Source organism: Falco peregrinus, chromosome Z (genome assembly GCF_023634155.1).
Source record: "Falco peregrinus isolate bFalPer1 chromosome Z, bFalPer1.pri, whole genome shotgun sequence".
Taxonomy (NCBI): Eukaryota; Metazoa; Chordata; class Aves; order Falconiformes; family Falconidae; genus Falco; species Falco peregrinus.
Genome location: NC_073739.1, coordinates 25,821,412 through 25,839,999, shown reverse-complemented (window position 1 = coordinate 25,839,999; position 18,588 = coordinate 25,821,412).

Below are 18,588 nucleotides of genomic sequence, written 5' to 3'. Positions count from 1 at the left end.
GTGATCTTCAGAGTTCCCAAAATTATGCACACAGCAGGTGTGTAGGAATAATTTGCATCTAGCCAATGTACACATAAAGCATAAATGGAGGGGGGGGTATTACATATTTTTTTTTTAATATCATAGAATCAGAATCTATGTGCCATGTGTCATAACGCAGTAGGTAATAGTAATTCACTTCAGTAAACCACCAGATGCAGTTTTGCATAAAACATCATTATAGATCAAAACCCATTATATATCAAAACTAGTAAAAGTCTGAAGTGATAACATATTTCCCTTTATCTAATTAAAGTGAGATAAACTCTTGTATAGCAAATCAATCCTGATATGCTGCATTACAATCACTTGCTCAGTACAATAATCCAATTTGAAGCAATTGATCCAAGAAGATCAGATCAGATTTGCTATCAAAGGATTTTAATTTAGATTTAGAACCAAAATATCTTCACTGAAGTTTTGTCAGAACTCAATACTAACCTACTAATAATGTGTCAAATCTTCAAAGAGGAAGCCATCTGCTGTAAACACTGCTGAATTACCCAAAGATTTCAAAGACTTTCTCATGCCAGTCTCATTAGTGGGAAGATTAAATTGAAATTGTTAAAAATTCTTAATCTGTAAGAGATGTAGAGAATTTCCTAGAGGAACATGAAAACCTATCAGAAAACCCTGTCTTGGTTAAAATTACATTCATGAACTACCTGCCTGACACTCACTCAGATTTCATCCCAAAACAGGCATAGTTTTTTGCTCACTGCCAGTACTTTTGAGATGGCAGCTCCTTTAAGCCATATCTACAAGATCTTTGGATTACTTTTTTTTTTTTTTTTTTTTTTTAAGAAATCCCCTAGAATTCTTTTTTGTGGTGACAAATATGGACTAAACCACCTCTGAATGTGTCATTCCAAATCTCAGCTTTGGACTTCATTGGCAAAGTCAGGTTCATAGAACCATAGAATCATAGAACAGTTTGGATTGGAAAGGACCTTAAAGATCACCTAGTTCCAGCTCCCCATGGGCAGGGACACCACCCACTAGACCAGGTTACTCAAAACCTCATCCAACATCAACACTTCCAGGGATGGGGCATTCACAGCTTCACTGGGAAACCTGTTCCAGCATCTCAACACCCTCACAGTAAAGAATTTCTTCCTTATACCTGATCTAAATCTACCCTCTTTCAGTTTAAAACTATCCCCCCTTGTCCTATCACTACATGCCCTTGCAAAAAGTCCCTCTCCCGCTTCCCTGTAGGCCCCTTTAGGTGCTGGCAGGCTGCTATAAGGTCTCCCCAGAGCCTTCTCCTCTCCAGGCTGAACAACCCCAACTCTCTCAACCTGTCTTCACAGGAGAGGTGCTCCAGCCCTCTGATCACATTCGTGGCCTCCTCTGGACTCAGCCGAACAAGTCCATGTACTTCTTATACTGGGGGCTGCAAAGCTGATCACAGAACTCCAGGTAGCATCTCATGAAAGCCAAGTAGAGGGGAAGAATCAGCTCCCACGGCTGGCTGGCCACGCTTCTTTTGATGCAGGCCAGGATATAGTTGACTTTCCAGGCTGCAAGCACACGTTGCAGGGCCATGCTGAGCTTTTTGTCCACCACCATACTCGTATCCTTCTCCTCAGAGCTGCTCTCAATCTGTTCCCTGCCCCAGTCTGTATTTGTTCTTGAATTGCCCTGACACAGGTGCACGACCTTGCACTTGGCCATGTTGAACTTCATGAAGTTTGCACTGACCCACCTCTCAAGCCTGTTAAGGTACCTCTGGTTGGCATCCCTTCCCTCCAGCACGTCAACTGCACCACATAGTTTGGTGTTTTTGGCAAAGTTGCTGAGTGTCCACTCAACTGCAGTGTCTGTGTCCCCAGCAAAGATATTAAACAGCTCCGGTCACAGTACCAACCCCTGAGGAACGCCACTCATCACTGGTCTCTACCTTGACATCAAGACATTGATCGCAAGTCTTTAAGTGTGACTATCCAGCCAATTCCTTATTTACCAAAGGGTCCATCCATCAAATTAATGTCTCTCCAGTTTAGAGACAAAGATGTCATGCAGGACACTGTCAAATGCTTTGCACAAGTCCAGGTAGATACCATCAGTTGCCCTTCCCTGATCCAACACTTTAACCCCATCATGAATGCCACCAGATTTGTCAGGTACAACTTGCCCTTAGTGAAGCCATGCTGGTTCTCAGAAATCACATCCTTATTTTCCATGTGCCTTAGCACAGTTTCCAGGAGGATCTATTCCACGATTTTGTCAAGCATAGAGGTGAGACTGACTGACTGCAGTTCCCAAAGTCTTCCTTTTTTTCCTTTTTAAAAACAGGGGTTATATTTCCCCTTTTCCAGTCAGAGGGAACTTCACCAAACTGTCATGACTTCTCAAATATGATGGATACCACACTGCTGGCTCATGGGCAAATTGCTGTCCACCAGCACTCCCAGGTCCTTCTCCACAGAGCTGCCTTCCAGGAGGCCAACCTCTAGCCTGTACTGAGGCACAGGGTTGTCTCTCTCTAGGTGCAGGACCTTGCACTTGCCCAGGATAGCGATCCTGCTGTGCACCCTCTTTTCTGTCCTAAGGATCTTGAACTCCACCATTTCATGGTCAGTGCCACCAAGGCTGCCCTTGAGCTTCACATTCCCCACCAGCCCCTCCTTGTTGGTGAGAACAAGGTCCAGCATAGCACATCTCCTCGTTGGCTCCTCTAATCACTTGGAGGAGAAGTTATTGTCAATGCATTCTGGGAACTTCCTGCATTGCTTATGCCCTGCTGTGCTGTCCCTCCAGCAGATATCAGGGTGGCTGAAGTCCCCCATGTGGACTAAGACTTGTAAACACGAGGCTGCTCCTATCTGTGTATAAAGGGCCTTATCTGCTCGGTCTTCCCGATTGGGCATTTGTAGCAGATGTCCACAATAATGTCATCTGTCCCTGTCCTCCCTTTAATCCTGACACATTAGTTCTCTGTCGACTCCTCATCCATCCCCAGGCAGAGCTCCATGCACTCCAGCTGGTCATTGACATAGAGGGTGACACACCCTCCTTACCTCTCTTGTCTGTCCTTCCTAAAGAGTCTGCACCCCTCTATTCCAACACTCCAGTCATAGAAGCCATCCTACCACGTTTCTGTGATGCCAGTAAGATTGTAGCCCTGCAGGTGTGTGGACATCTCTGTCTTCTCTTATTTATACCCCATGATATATGCATTTGCACAGAGTAATTTAAGTTGGGCCCCCAACAAAGCTCACTTGCCAGCTGGAGTGGCTGGAATTCCTTTGTGCTACTTTTCAGGTGCTCTCCTGCTGTAACTGGCAGCAAAGGGGTAGGAGTAGGATGGACTCAGATTCCTCTCTACTGGCAACTTCAGTTTAAAGCCCTCTTCACCAGGTTGGCAAGCCTATGACCAAAGATGCTTTCCCCCTCCTCTGACAGATGGACCCCATCAGCCCCCAGCAGACCAGGTTCCTCGAAAGCGAGTCCCGTGGTCTAAATAGCCAAACACCTGCCTGTGACACCAGTCCTGTAATCATTTGTTGGTTTGCCAGATTTGACTAGCCCTTTCAAACCCCTTCCCTTTGACCAGGAGGACTGGTGAAATAACTCCCTGGGCTCCCAAGTCCCTTACCATCACTCCCAGGGCTCTGTAATCCTTCTTGATACTCCTCAAACTGTTCTTTTAAATCTTCATCTATTTTTAGTTTCCAGGCTTATAAAATGGTCTTTCTCAGATGTAATGGAAGGGAATTCAAAATAATTTTGAAAAGTTTCATTAAGGACAGAACTAAAACTTTATGCATGGATCTGTTCCTTATTTTTCCAATAAGCAAGGCCAGATATTAGGTAAAATTTTATCTCTACTACAAGCTACCCAGGAATTGAGTTCCATGCATATTATACATATCAGTGTGTATGTTATAGCATCCATACTATACACATGCTTGAATTTGGATCAAAACAAAATGTTTATTCTACTTTCATCATATCTCTTACTTTAACTCATAGCCTGACTATATTCTGCCCATCACTTCCTAGGGTTGAATTCAGTGATATTCTAGATAGGAAGTAATGAATATTGCCTGAAGGATTTGAAATATATGCCAGATTGGTTTACTGTTGTTTCAAGCCTTGCACCCCTCCTCCAGCAGTGATCATATTCAAGGACTAAGAGGAAGGCACAACACTTTAAATTAGGTTATCAGGTTTGCCCTAGAAGTGTGAAAGCTGATTAACTTTCTCATTAAGTTACACAGCTATATCTATTATTAGTGGCCATAAAATTATTCACCCATTTTGTAAATCCAGTCAGTAGCTTATTTGTTTTGTTAAGCTCCTGTAAAAAAATGAATGTTGGTTTGAATAAGCAATGCATATACAAATCACCTGTTTTATTAGTTCTACTATCTGGGAAGAGCAACAAAGTAACTCAGAGCAGTAAGACTCTGGGAGTATTTTACTAACCTGTACTACTCTTTGACTGTTGAATTTTAGATTAACTTCCGCAGCAAAGAAAAATGGATTTACATTCAAATCACAGTGAGAAGGTGATGGTTTGAGGATAGGAATCTGTGCTTCTTTACAGTGTTGTTTAAAGGAAACTGGGTTTAAATTAGAATTAATGATGTTAATCCTTTGATTTAGCTAGATGGTATTAGAGCAGGAGCCTTGAGCTCCTCCTGCAGCCCCAGTATCACCTTGAACAGGCTTGGGCACAGCTGGGGCAGCCTGGGCAGACCCTGCACCAGCCTCAGCCTCAGCCTGTCCCTGCCCTGGAGCACAGCCCAGCCACAGCACATCTCTGAAGGGACAGCTTTGACCAGGAATGCTAGGAGAGGCACAGGTACAAAGCTGTGGATTTCTGTACTGGCCTGACAAAACAGCCACTCAGTACCACAGCTGGTACAGAGAGGAACAAAACAGTATACGCCAATACTGGGGCCCTCGTGTTCCCAGAGACTGTGAATACCACATGAGGAATATTTAAAGCTCATAGGTAGGGCTGCCCTGCAAGTTTATCTGTTCCAAGGTTTTCCACACTGAAGCACTTAGAAACATCCCTTACGTCCCTACCCCTCCCTATAAAACCGCAGGACTTTATAAAATGAAGCGATAGATTATAACATTAAAGGCAGGCGGGGAAATGCAAAGAAACATTGAAATGATGTTCAGCCTGACAAAAACTGTCTTCTGTGCTCCAGCCACTGTTTACTGACAAGAAGCAAGCCATTGAGGAGTTTATTATAAAGAAAGGCATTAAAAGAGGAGAACAAGCGGAGTGAATGCTTATAGGCAGCTTTTCCCAATCATGACAGATACTTAGACAAGTAGAAGTAGAAAATGGAAGCTGGCATCCCAGTCAGTGTAGAATCTACAGTCAATATTTTGACAATTAATTGATGTGTACTAACGATAGGTCAGGAAAGCCTTTGAATGGTAAAACAGGCAGCCTGTGTTGGATACAGGAGATAACAAGGAGCCAGATGGTATGCAAGGAACTTTGCATATACAAAGAGTATTATGAGCAAAATGACAGACTGAAGTGATCATACAAAAATGGTCCTTTCATAAGCACTCAGGATGGATAAAAGCAGGAGAGTGTTGTGTTTCTCAAGCCTAGTGGAAAGCATTTTGCAAGGATGAGAGCTTGGATGAGACTCAGTTTTGTGGGTAGCTAAACATTTGTTTCTTGATACCATTAGCCAGAAATAATCAGTAAGACGTAGAAATAGCTCAGAGAGGATGCTTTAGACACTGCTCAGAATATAAAATGACACCCCAATTTAGTGGCTGATTTAACCACAGAAATGATAGATTACCAAATCTCTAGATTAGATTCCAGACTTCTAAAATAGAAGGGGCTATGGCAGTAATTCCAAATGGAGTGAAAGCTCATCTCAGCAAAATATACAATATTAGTGTTAACATTTCTAATAATAAAGAATTTAATAGAAATCTTGATATGCTGTTTGCTGCTACTTACTATTAAAGTTGATTCCTCATTTCCAGATGGTACTAATCTGGACCTTTTCTAATAAGTTAAAAAAAGTGTTATAATCAAGTTTCCATTCTCCAGCATGTACTTACAAATTGATCCAGTCAACCTTCTTCCATTAAAGTAAAAATATGGTGATTTTTAGCCCTTAAAATGTTTATTCAAAAGATATTTTTTCCCAGTCCTTTGCCCCTTGGCAGTGTAGTCTAATGGATTGTAAGAGTTATTTTTGGACTGGGAAATTGGAATAAATGGACAGCATCAGTGGCCAATAGGTAAGTATTGTACTCAAAGACAGGAAAATCTTTTGACATAGCATCTTTCTTGTTGAAGAGTTCAAATGTTATCAAGAAAATGTATGTGAAATTCCCTGAAATTAAGTGGAGAGTTATTAAAATACAAACTGTTTTGAAATTTTAGATCAAACAAAATATTTTCATTAATTGAACGGCAATTTCAAACTATGCTTCCTAATAATGTAACTGAAGAAACGATTAAGGATTAGAAAAGAAATCAAGAAATTCAAGCTAAGCTAAGTAGGGTTTTTTCTTTTTTTTTTTAATTGGTGAGTAAGAGGAGGGTCCAGGAAAACCACAGCAAAGTAAGAATGTGTTACACCTCCCTAAACATATCCTCATTTCTGACACAAGGATACTGTTTTTCAATAGCAGGTCTTTTTCTATCTAACAAGCCAGACTCAGTTCTTTTTCCAAGTAGACAACCACTCAGTTTTCTAAGTAGGTGACCATTCAATTGGCCACCCCTGAAAAACTGCCACTGATGATCTACTAAAAACTATTTTCTGCATTTTTACTTCCTTTTACTTGTTTGCAGGTACCAGAATATTAATGTCTTCTGCAGAGTAGATCAGCAAAGTTTCACTAATCTTCCCAGTCATCGACTGGGACACTTAATAGCTTTATGTTAGCAAGAGGTCTCTAATTCACATTCAGATCTACTTTCAGTTTCCAGTCACCTTTGGAAACATATAAGCTAACTGAATTATTTATCCATGCCACGTATAACATGTTGTTTTGTACCATTCTTATTTGTCAAAACATGCTGTATCAAATCACACAGGAGCCGATTATATCAACAATGTGACTGTTATCAACTAAATTTGTGATCTCACACATATATATCATTATGAAGTTCATCTGACAGATTCAATTTCCATAAAACTATATTGATTGTTATTAATTGTATTACACTTCTTAAATCCTTTGTTAATCAAGTCTGTAGCAGTTCTTTCACTGTTTTGCTTGGTGTTATGTTGATTAAGAAAAGACGGTTGAGGTTGAAGGGGAAAATAAGTGTACTCTACTAGAAATAATGTTTTTTTTAAAAAAAAAAAAAAACACAACCGGCAGCCATGAGGGGACATAAAGTTAAAAGACAGACTAACAGTATAAAAAAAACGACCTTTCTCTTTAAATTGTAAATAGTCAAATCTTACATAGTGAGAAGAGGCAAAAAAAATGTTCTAGTGTAGAAAAGTCTAGAAGATCAAAGTAGATGCCTGTGTGACAAGGAACTTTCTCCATTGCAGAAGTCAGACATGTAAAGGAAAAGAAATAGAAGAAGAGGATTTCAATCTAATTGCTGCTGCTGCTCTAATAAACCTTCACATCTTCAGACACTGGCTGTACCTTAATGGTGAAAATCTTTAGTGAGGCAATGAACATGTCTTCCTTGATTGCATAAAGCAAGTAAACTAGTCTGGATAAGGCTTTCCTTCAGCCTTCTTGAAAGGGAGGGGAGGGGAGGGGAGGGGAGGGGAGGGGAGGGGAGGGGAGGGGAGGGAAGGGAAGGGAAGGGAAGGGAAGGGAAGGGAAGGGAAGGGAAGGGAAGGGAAGGGAAGGGAAGGGAAGGGAAGGGAAGGGAAGGGCAGGGAAGGGCAGGGAAGGGCAGGGAAGGGAAGGGAAGGGAAGGGAAGGGAAGGGAAGGGAAGGGAAGGGAAGGGAAGGGAAGGGAAGGGAAGGGAAGGGAAGGGAAGGGAAGGGAAGGGAAGGGAAGGGAAGGGAAGGGAAGGGAAGGGAAGGGAAGGGAAGGGAAGGGAAGGGAAGGGAAGGGAAGGGAAGGGAAGGGAAGGGAGAACTTTCAGTATAAAATCTCGACATCATTTTAAACTGATTATGACCATAACAAGTACAAAATTTGCAGTTATCATAATCTTTAAGATTAATTCTCTGTTCAGAATTACCACCTTTTAATTATTTGGGATTTATTTTTCTTTTTTATTTAAAAAATCCCAGATCCTGGAGACATCTCAGGGTTAAAATCAGCTTCTGTTTTTAAGGCCTTGTAGCAGAAAATGTTACTGAGGTACATCCAAGACACACAAGCCAGTGGCCAAATCAAACATTCCCAAAAAATCTTTATTATTTTAAGAGTAGTAAAATGAATTTTCAGATAGTCTTACAGAAGGAGTACTGGCTCAGGCATTTTAATGCTTGAAATCAACTGATCTGTCCCTTGAAATCCTACCAATAACCCTTTTCAGCACAATTTTATGGTTATAACTGAGCAAGACACCAGTAGGGATTGTTAATTTTCTTTGGGTAGTTATAGCATCTTCATTCACCAAATATTCATGCAACTTTAACAACAAAATTCACCCAGGTATTTTGGACTGCAATGGTCTTGTTCAGGAGCCTAAAGAGCAGGGAGGCAGGATGGCCTCAGCAGCCTGCTGCTCACACCCAGTGCCGTCAGTCAGGCCACCTAGCTGAGGCTGGCTCACCCTCACGGGCCTCACACCCACCAAACGCAACCCTCTCCTCCTGGGTTTCCACTGTGGTGCTGACCTTTCCTCTGGGCTGCCCTTCCCCTCACATCCATTGGGACCCAATTGCACCCTTGCCTCTGTATCTTGGAAACATTCAGTCCCTCACTGCTCCACAGGCTATTACCAATTGAAAAACTAATGTAGCTTACTAGAAACTTCTTCCAGGATTGCAGATAAATCACTTAGCCTTGCAACTGTAGTGAGCTCAAAACATCTGCACAGGCAGTTAACAGCAGTTACCATGGCGCTGCTGATGCATAGAAATGTATTAATCCTGTGCAACTCAGTTGTGTGCCTGAGCTGTAGTTCTCCCCTGTAAGTAAATTGACTCACTTTAGAGCTAATGATGCCAGCATGAGAAGGAAATACAAATGCAGTGATCAGGCATAATAACACAGGTTTTTCCTATTTTAATGAGAACTGCAGGCTGTTAGTTCTCTCAATAGCCATGTATCAGACTGAAATCAGGATTCACTCAGAGCTAAAGGAAGGTACTATTTCACTTTTGCCATATTATCTGAGTAGAGTTCACACTCTGTCCATTGCAAGCACTTAACCTCTTCACTTTATTCTATGATTGACACTGTTAGCTAAAAAAAAACAGGACAATGACTGCCATATTCTGATAATTTTGGTAAAAGTCATTCATAGCTTTAATATCCATAACTTTAATATTGCATTCTCCTGTTCTCCAAAGAGATGAATGTGATCTGCAAGAATACTTTGCTGTATCCTTACTGCTTTGTGATAGCCACAGAACAGCTTATAAAGGACTAAGATACAGGCTACAAAATAGAGAGGAAACACAGAAAAGTAAAGAACAGAGTATAAAACCTCCCATTGTCCGTAAAATCTACTCCATTCAACAAAAATAAAGTCTAGTGAACTTACAACAAACGCTAGGTGAATTTATGTCCCACACTCATTTGTGGTCTTTTATACCATTTCAGACAGCTCTGTGTAATTCCTTGAGGACAGAATTATTCTTGAAGATAATGTTATGAAAAATACGTATTTTGCACTTATACTTTCTTTAATATACATGCTTACTATAAAATACAAAGTAATCCAAAATTATCAAATGTCTTTTTTAATTATCATGGTGCACATGACAATTTCAAAGCAGATTATGATTTTAAATCAGGACTCCATTATGGAGTCTGAAATTTTAGTCCTGTGACATCACATGTTATTACTACACAATGCCATTGCTAACTATAATATATCTTGCTAGATCTTTTATGCACCAAAACTAGATAACTTTCGATTCACTTTATGAATATTTGGATAAGGGTCCATACAGCATTTCTTATTAATCGAAGTATTACCTGCAGTCAGCTTAACATATTCAAAACATGAATTTTGCTATCCACATGCAACACACAAAAATGATTGTCAATTACTTTAAAGAATGTGTGCAACAGAAATCCCTCCCATGATGTTTATCTCATCTATAACACTAATATGCTTTATTTTCCCTAAGTCAGAGTGGTACAGTTTGCTGTGCAACTCAGGTGCTCAAAACATGCAGTGATATATATTTAGGTATATAGACACTAGGAGTACATTTTCCTACTCCTACTTTGGGTTAAATCTAAATTTTAATAAAGGCAGATAATCTGATGCAACATCACTAGAAAGACCTGGAAGCTACGGGACTGCCACAGGGCCAACAGATGATTATTTAATAACAGAAAAGCTACCAGCTACTGAGATGAGCAATAATTAGAATTATAGTGAAGTACAATAATATACAAGTGATTGGCTGAAATGAGATTGAGAATAATGATGGACGGACCTCAGATCATCTAGCAAGAATACAAAGTATTCTCATGATCTGAAGCCAACCTCTTCTTCTTCTTCACAAGGTACATGAAAAGCTTGAAATCATTACTTTCTGACAATGCCCTTTTCTGTGGAAGGTCTGTATAAAGCCAATACTTTGCAGGCATCTCATTTTTGTTGCTAAATATCTATGAAGAAGGAGTGACAACCAACCACCTTTCTGCTAGTGTGCTTCTTTTTAATATCAAGTTTTCATGTAATAGTTGTTTTCTGAAGGTGTTCATTTCCTTATGTTTGTTACAGGTTCAACAGAAAGTATTAACTGTGAGCTGCATGTACTCTCTAGAGAGTCCTTAGTTTTAGAAGGCAAAGCAACAGAATGTGTTGGAAGTCATGGCTGCTTTCTTGATTGCTTGTAAAAGCCACTCTTCACTGAAGATTAAAGAGCAGGAACTGCATCAGGAAATGAGGGCAGTTAGTAGATGTAGATAACCTGATTTCTGCTTCTGTATTGTTTCCTTACTCACACTTTACATATATGTGCATGGAGGGTTTTCTTCATCTAGTAAGTAAAAATTAGAAAGATATGTCTGGCTAAAAAGAAAATGTTTACCAATTCTGTTTGGTTTGCATGGCAAGGTTTTGGTAATGGAGGGGCTGAAGAGGTAGCTTCTGTGAGAAGCTGCTAAGAGTTTCCCACATGTCTGACATAGCCAGTGTCAACCAGCTCCAACATTGACATGTTGCTGGCCAAAGCTGATTCCACCACCAGCAGTGGTAGCATCTCTGTGATAACATATTTAAGAAAGGGCAAAAACTGCTGCACAACAGCAGCTACGAGAGAGGGAGACCATGTGAGAGCAACAGCCCTGCAGCCCCCCAGGCCAGCACCACAGGAGGGGTGGGGGGGCTCCAGGGGCCGCAGCAGAGATTCCCCCCAGCCCGTGGTGAAGCCCACGGTGAGGCAGGCTGTGCCCCTCAGCCCATGGAGGCACACCGTGGGGCAGGCACCCACCTGCAGCCCATGGAGGCTCATGGTGGAGCAGGTACCCACCTGCAGCCAGTGCTGTACTCCATGCCAAAGCAGGGGGATGCCCGAAGGAGGCTGTGACCTGTGGGCAGCCCACGCTGGAGCAGCTCCTGCCAGGGCCTGTGGCCTCATGGAAATCGGAGCCCATGCTGGAGCAGGTTTGCTGGCAGGACCTGTGTCCCCATGGGGGACCCACGCTGGAGCTGCCTGTTCCTGAAGGACTGCGCCCCATGGAAGGGACCCATGCAGGAGCAATGTGTGAAGAACTGTATCCAGGGGAAGGAACCATGTTTGTGGAGGACTGTCTCCTGTGGGAGGGACCTCACACTGGAGCAGGGGAAGAGTGTGAGGAGGAAGGAGCGGCAGAGACAGTGTGTGATGAACTGACTGCAACCCCGTTTCCCATCCCCCTGCACTGCTCAGGGGGAGGAAGTAGAGAAAATCAAGAGTGTAGTTAAGCCCAGGAGGAAAGAAAGGGTTGGGACAAGGTGTTTTAAAATTTAGTTTTATTTCTCATTACCCTACTCTGATATGATTAAATTATAGTTATTGTATTATATTATATATATTGGTATTGTACTATATATAAAATATAAAATGTATTTATAATTATATAAAAATTATAAATTATATATCATAATAATTATTGTATTATATAATATATATTGAAATATTTTAAATAATAAATTAATTTTCCTGAGTTGAGTCTAATTTTCCTGTGATGGTAATTGCTGAGTGATCTCCCTGTCCTTATCTTGATCCATGAGCCTTTGGTTATATTTTGTTTCCCCTGTTCAGTTGAGGAGGGAGAGCGATAGAGCGGCTTGGTGGGCACCTGGCATCCACCCAAGATCAACCCATCTCACCAACAGAAAATTAAATACTTTATGTTGAGGGATTACATCCATCTAGTTCCTTTTTGCCACATAAAAACAGACCAAAAAAGTTTATTAATACACATAAGAGACCTCAAGGGATATTTGTTTCCAAATTGCAAATGTGCCTGCTAGACAAAACTCATGTTTACACCCTAATCCTGAGGTGTGTTGAGAACATTTAATATTAGTAGCTGACATGCACTGGAGTCATTGTATATATGACTCATCAACAACCCACACCCATCAGCTCTGGCAGTGCATTTGAGCAGTGTTCATCCTTTCTAGATATCAGAAAATGAATAGGCTAAAGGACCATAAATACATCTTATCCTCATGCTCCTATCACATCATAATTCTGAAGAGAAGAGCAAACAGCAATAAAATTATAGGCTAACCTCATCAAGGGTACATCCAGAAACAAACAATTTGGGATCCTATAAGTATACAGTTGGTACCAAATTTCAGTGGCATGGCTCTGGTGTTGATCTGTGTTACGGAGTGCCACCAGGTATTTCTCTCTGAGAACTTCCAGGTGCTTAAGTGTCATCCTCTGTCGTTTCCATCATGATTTTGAGGAAGGCCTGGAGAAGGCAGAAAAGCAGCACTGGAAAAACTCTCTGTTATATGCATGCAACCCAGCAAAATAGGTAACAAAATACATGAAAAAAAAAATCTTTTGGGACTAATTTAAGGGAAACTATTAATACATTGGAGGATGTGGAGTGCTTAAAGGTCATAGATTTAAGAGGATGGTGGTCCTTCGTACAAATTTAAAATACAATACAGCTCAGATTTCTGCATTTAAACACTGTACTGGACAACATTAAAATTTCATAGGCAAATACAAGGATGTTGAAACTCATCTGGGAGAAAAGACAAAAGTTACATCAAGTCTAAATTATGCTCCATAAGCTTTGACTCTGAATAACAGGCTTCAGCAAGTCCATAAATCTTATTAGTTTTCATTGACCTGATGGAGTTTCTGGGGCTCATCAAGAAGGGATGTCCATGCAGAAAGATCATTGCCTTTATTTCTAGAAGCATGTGGCCCCCATACACACAGCCCCTAATGGCCTAAAGCCCAGACTTAAACTCATGGCATGCCTGCAGTGTGTCATATTCCATCAGAAGCCAATGTGCAAATAACATATTTCCATTTTTAAAGTCTGAAAAATGTCACAAAAATCTTTTGGCATTTACGTGACTCAGACAATCACACTTACGCCCTCTAATTCTCTCTGCAGATAATTTCTAATGTTCAGTACACAACCACATCAGGAAATCAGGAATAACTATTAAAGTAAAAACTAGTTCTGCAGAATAGCCATTAAAGTACACCAGACTACAAAAAGAGAATATTTAAAATGACACTATTGACAGTTACTGCTTAAAAAGTGAAAATCAAAATGTAATGCACTTAAACAACAAATAGTCTTTATACACATAGTGGCTTATTTACCAAAATTCAGCCTTGTAACTTGGTACAAATGAGTGCATCTGCGTAAGTGAGATTTTCAACTGTGTCTTTGTGAAAAAGAAATCCAACAGAAGTAGCTCTTTATCCTTTTTCCATGTGGCATTTCTTTAACTACCATATTCAAAAGGTGTGATAGTCTGTGTTTGCTTCCCTTAGCACTTTAAAAGAAAGAAATTAACAATACACCGGTTTCATATCTGCACTTGATATGAAGACAGCATAGTACCCATACCTTTTGTATAAGTCATGTTTTGAAATGGGAGCCACAATGGCCAGCTGTATGAACTCCCAGTGGCAATGCAAAATGAGACCCCAACAACTTAAAATCTGTCCTGATGACATAGAGGAAGCATAGAGGAGAGTTCTTATTAGCAGAAAGAATAATGAGGGGAAAGGAGCTGCCTTCAGAGAACTAGCTGGGAAACCTTTGCTTCTTACAGGGGTGTGGTTCCAGGACGGGATGAGAAAATACCAAATGAAACATAGTCACTCAGTTTGGGAAGAGTTTCTAGGTAACAGTGTTCTCACATCTTCTTTCTAAGAAAAAATGAAGTAGAAAAAGGGGGAAATAGCTTAATTAGAATTGCAAAATGAGTAAGGGTGGGGTGCATGGTCTGGTGTGTTGGGTATATGTGGACATAAGCAGAAGGGGTACACATGGTAGAAAGATGAGTATAAATTCACAGCTGTATTGCCATTACTGCCATTCACCAAGCAAAACACAACAGGCATGCCTCAGAGAAAGCAGAGTTCGGTTTTCCATTCTTCAACTTGCCTCATGTGTCTTCTGCAATTGCCCGATACGTTTCTGCTGTCACATATTTTTCTGATAAAAATAGGGTAAGGTATATAAATTGTAAGTCTCACACTACCGTTCTGGACTTTTATGTGAAGAATTAATGAGGATACTTTTACTTTAAGACAGAAAAGTGCTTTAGAGAATTCTGAGAAGCTGAAGATCAGTTTAGATGCCTGGCAAGCAGAGCATCTATTTGTTTCTGAAAAGGAACAGCTCAGACTTTTAGGTGAAAGGTACTTTACTTATGTAAGGGATACAAGGTGTAAATTAACTTCTTGAAGATTGAGCAGTGTGGAAGAAGCAATAAAAGCATCAGGAAAATAATTTAATTCTCTTAGTGGTTATTCAGATAACTTTCTTTAAAGATTATGTATGCGTTGATTAGTAGCATGACTACCGTTAGCCACTGACAACTGAATCCACATACAAAATATGTGTCTGAAAGTCTGGCTACTCAGCTTAGGTGGGAATGATCATCACCATCTTCAAAATGGAATGAGAAGATAAAATCTAGGTATATGGCTAAAATATTCAAATATCAAAATAGTAAATGAATATTACTGATTTATTTGGCAGCCATTCCTCAGCATTCCCCAATTCCCTCAGCTTGTTAGTAGTAACACTGTTTAATTCCTTGATCTCTGTGAAGGACATCCCAGCAGGACTTGCTCCAAATTTTGTAAATAGTATAGGTGAAATTTAGAACTGAAATAAGAGTTCCAATGGAATTTTGCAGTTTACATGTCAAATCTTTTTCCACAACTTGTGACATGAGTGTTTTCAACTCCTGTTCTAAATGGAAAAACATTCAGGAATAGAAAAGCAGGTGGAAAGAAGGGAAAATGAGAAAGAGAGGACAGAAACAGCTCAGCAACATACATTAATTAGCAATTGTAGTATGTAAGAAAAGTACACAACGTTTTACAAACATAAAAAAGACAGACACAAAATGAATGGTCCTAGATCTGTATATTGTGGTAGACATTGCTTCTCATTGTGACAATCGACGCAAACTCAGTTGCCACTGTGATGCTAAGCTTCATTCTGAATGTATCTAATGTGAACAACAAATACATAGACAAAGATGTTATGATTTCAGTTTAAACCAGAGAGATTGACTTTCTAATTTCCTTCTGTGTTTGGAGAACTCAAATCACATTTAAAAAAAAAAAAAAGATGTTTTTTGTTGGTTTGTTACACAAACAAATACTGTAAAATACACAAATACCGTAAAATAAACAAATACTGGTTTATACACAACAAATACTGTAAAACATAATCTTTTCATGTTGTATATTGTACTTATGATGGTTGGAAAGGCAGAAAAGCTGGAAAAGCTCCCATTGTGACGGGAAGATACACCTCAAAAAATAGCACAGGTTAAACCAGACATCTTTCTAGCTTTGTAAGATTATTACTGCTCTTCAGACAATAGCTATCTCATGAAAACATTGATCATTCGTGTAAAGAAGCAAGGGGGTTGGAAGGCTTTAGAAACTAGGTTAAAAATACCAGGCTCCAGAGTACCACCTTACTCTTGTAAAAATGTACTACATTGCCGGTGTCATGAAGTCATAACTTTCTGGCCTGAACATCTACCACCTAAAGCATACTTGTTCTTATTCCCAGGAAATCAAAACTGAATAAGGCAAGAGGCATTTTGTAACACAAAGTGAAAATAATGAATTCAGTAATAAGCCTGTGAGGTAGTTAAATATGTGTGATTTCTTGAGTGTCGAAGTAGCTGTGTGTAAAAATAGGTCAGTTTCCAAGACAGCGCAAAATCACAAGTTAGTAAATGTCAAGAGGGGAGAAAGATAAACTGACACAAGCTTGCAAACTGTAGAAAATGCACAACTATGCAATATCAAGCATAAAGGGTATCAAAGGATGTCTGTTCATAAGAAGATTACTTTAGAGAAGAAAATAATGGTTTTAAATAATTCTTGCATTACAGAAATAATTCTTGTTACAGACTTTCTTCATAATACTTTTTACTGCTGGAACATCACCAGAGGTAAATTCAGAAACAATCCTACAGTGAAAGGACTATATAAAGCCTATGATAATTGTGACAAGCACTGATTAAACTAATTTTTGCACAGAAGTTAGCATTCTGTCACTAATAATATAACAGCACGCCAAATGCTTAAGCCAGAAACACAAAACTGTTTTTTTGGATTTTTTATTGACAGTGGTAAGTTCCAGAACTGTTTGTTTATATGGAATGATATGAACATTTATTGTTTAGTTATAGTAATTGCAAGTAATATAGAACCCTGATACAGCACAGCTCAAAGACACAAAAGTCTAAACTGATGAATCATCCAGAATGATTTATAGCAAGGCTGGTAGGAATTTAAATAGAGAAAACCAGGTCAATTGATCAACAATTGTTAAGCAAAGAATTCCATGGATTTTCAGAAAGTAGATAGAACCTAGGGGACCTAAGGACCACATCAATTATATGAATCTTTCTGCCAGGAGGCTTGATCCTTTAAAAATTAAAATACATGCATAATTTTACACAGGTGAATATTTCTAGCCAAATGGAATGCAAAATTGAACAGGTCATCTTAGATGTTCAGAGCAAGTTTCTACAGAGTCTGAGCATACTAGAGAAGAAAGAAAGGAGCAGGAAGTGAAGTTTGTAATACACAGCTATGAAGTTAAAACTGTTTTAGCATTGTTTCTTTAGGTGTTTGTATGCATGATATCTGTCTACCACCTACTAATGTTCAGAGTGTAAACTTACCCAAATTCATCTGACCAGTAAAAAATAGGAAGATAATGAAGGTCCTGAAGTCATGTGGAACTGAGCACCTTGCTGGATAAGAGTAAGGGACTCGTATTCCAGAGTCCCCAGGAATACAGTTGCAGGGACTGAGCCATTCCCTCTCTCTGAAGCATGGCTGTCCAAAAAACATACTCACGTGACACCAGCAACAGATATCCTCAGGAATATGAGAGGGAGGTGATCAGCAATAACATAATAAGATTAAACACAAACCCATAAAAAACCAGAAACAATTAGACCAAACATACATGGAAGAGCTGTTAAAAAATGTGTATATACCTACTCTTCCCTTCAAACTCAAGAACAAGCTGCTCAAATTATATCATTTGGACAGCTTAACAAACTCAGATCTTTACCATTAATACAAGGGACTAACTTGAAATAACAGTGGTCAATATGATTCACAAGGTCAGGGCTAGGTGAAGAATGAATCATCACTAAGAAAATTCACAGTCACTGTCTTTGGTGGTTTTTTCTTTGGTCCTTTTATTTCTTTTAAACAAGCAGCAGGGTTATATGACAAAGTCATCATTGACTGCAGGCTTTAAAATATGCTTTATCAAAGCAAAACCAACTTACTATGTTTCTGACATTATTTCATATGGGAAAAATTATAATTAGCTGTACCAAATTATCACCTGTCTCAGGATACCAGTTTCAGTTATTGAATGCTTGTCTCATTTGGTCTTTCTTTCCCACCTTCTGTAAAGTGACAGATTTTAAATTAATAGCAACTTTATATCATACATAAAAGACAACTGAAAAAGTAAAAAACACACAAACGTGTTGCTGGCTGAAGAGTTTGACCGTATTGTCACTCGATAAAAGAGCAGTATATAGCTTGCATGTCCTAAGAGCCTCAAGAAATATGCCGTTTGTCACTCCTCAAGACTGAGCAGCTATAACTCACAGCTTTAAGCAAGGCACTCACAGACTCTCACACATGGTCTTTGGCACAACATCCTAAAATATTGGTTTTGTCTATTTTTACTGTCAACTTGCTGAAGAATGGAATTCTTTTTACAACACA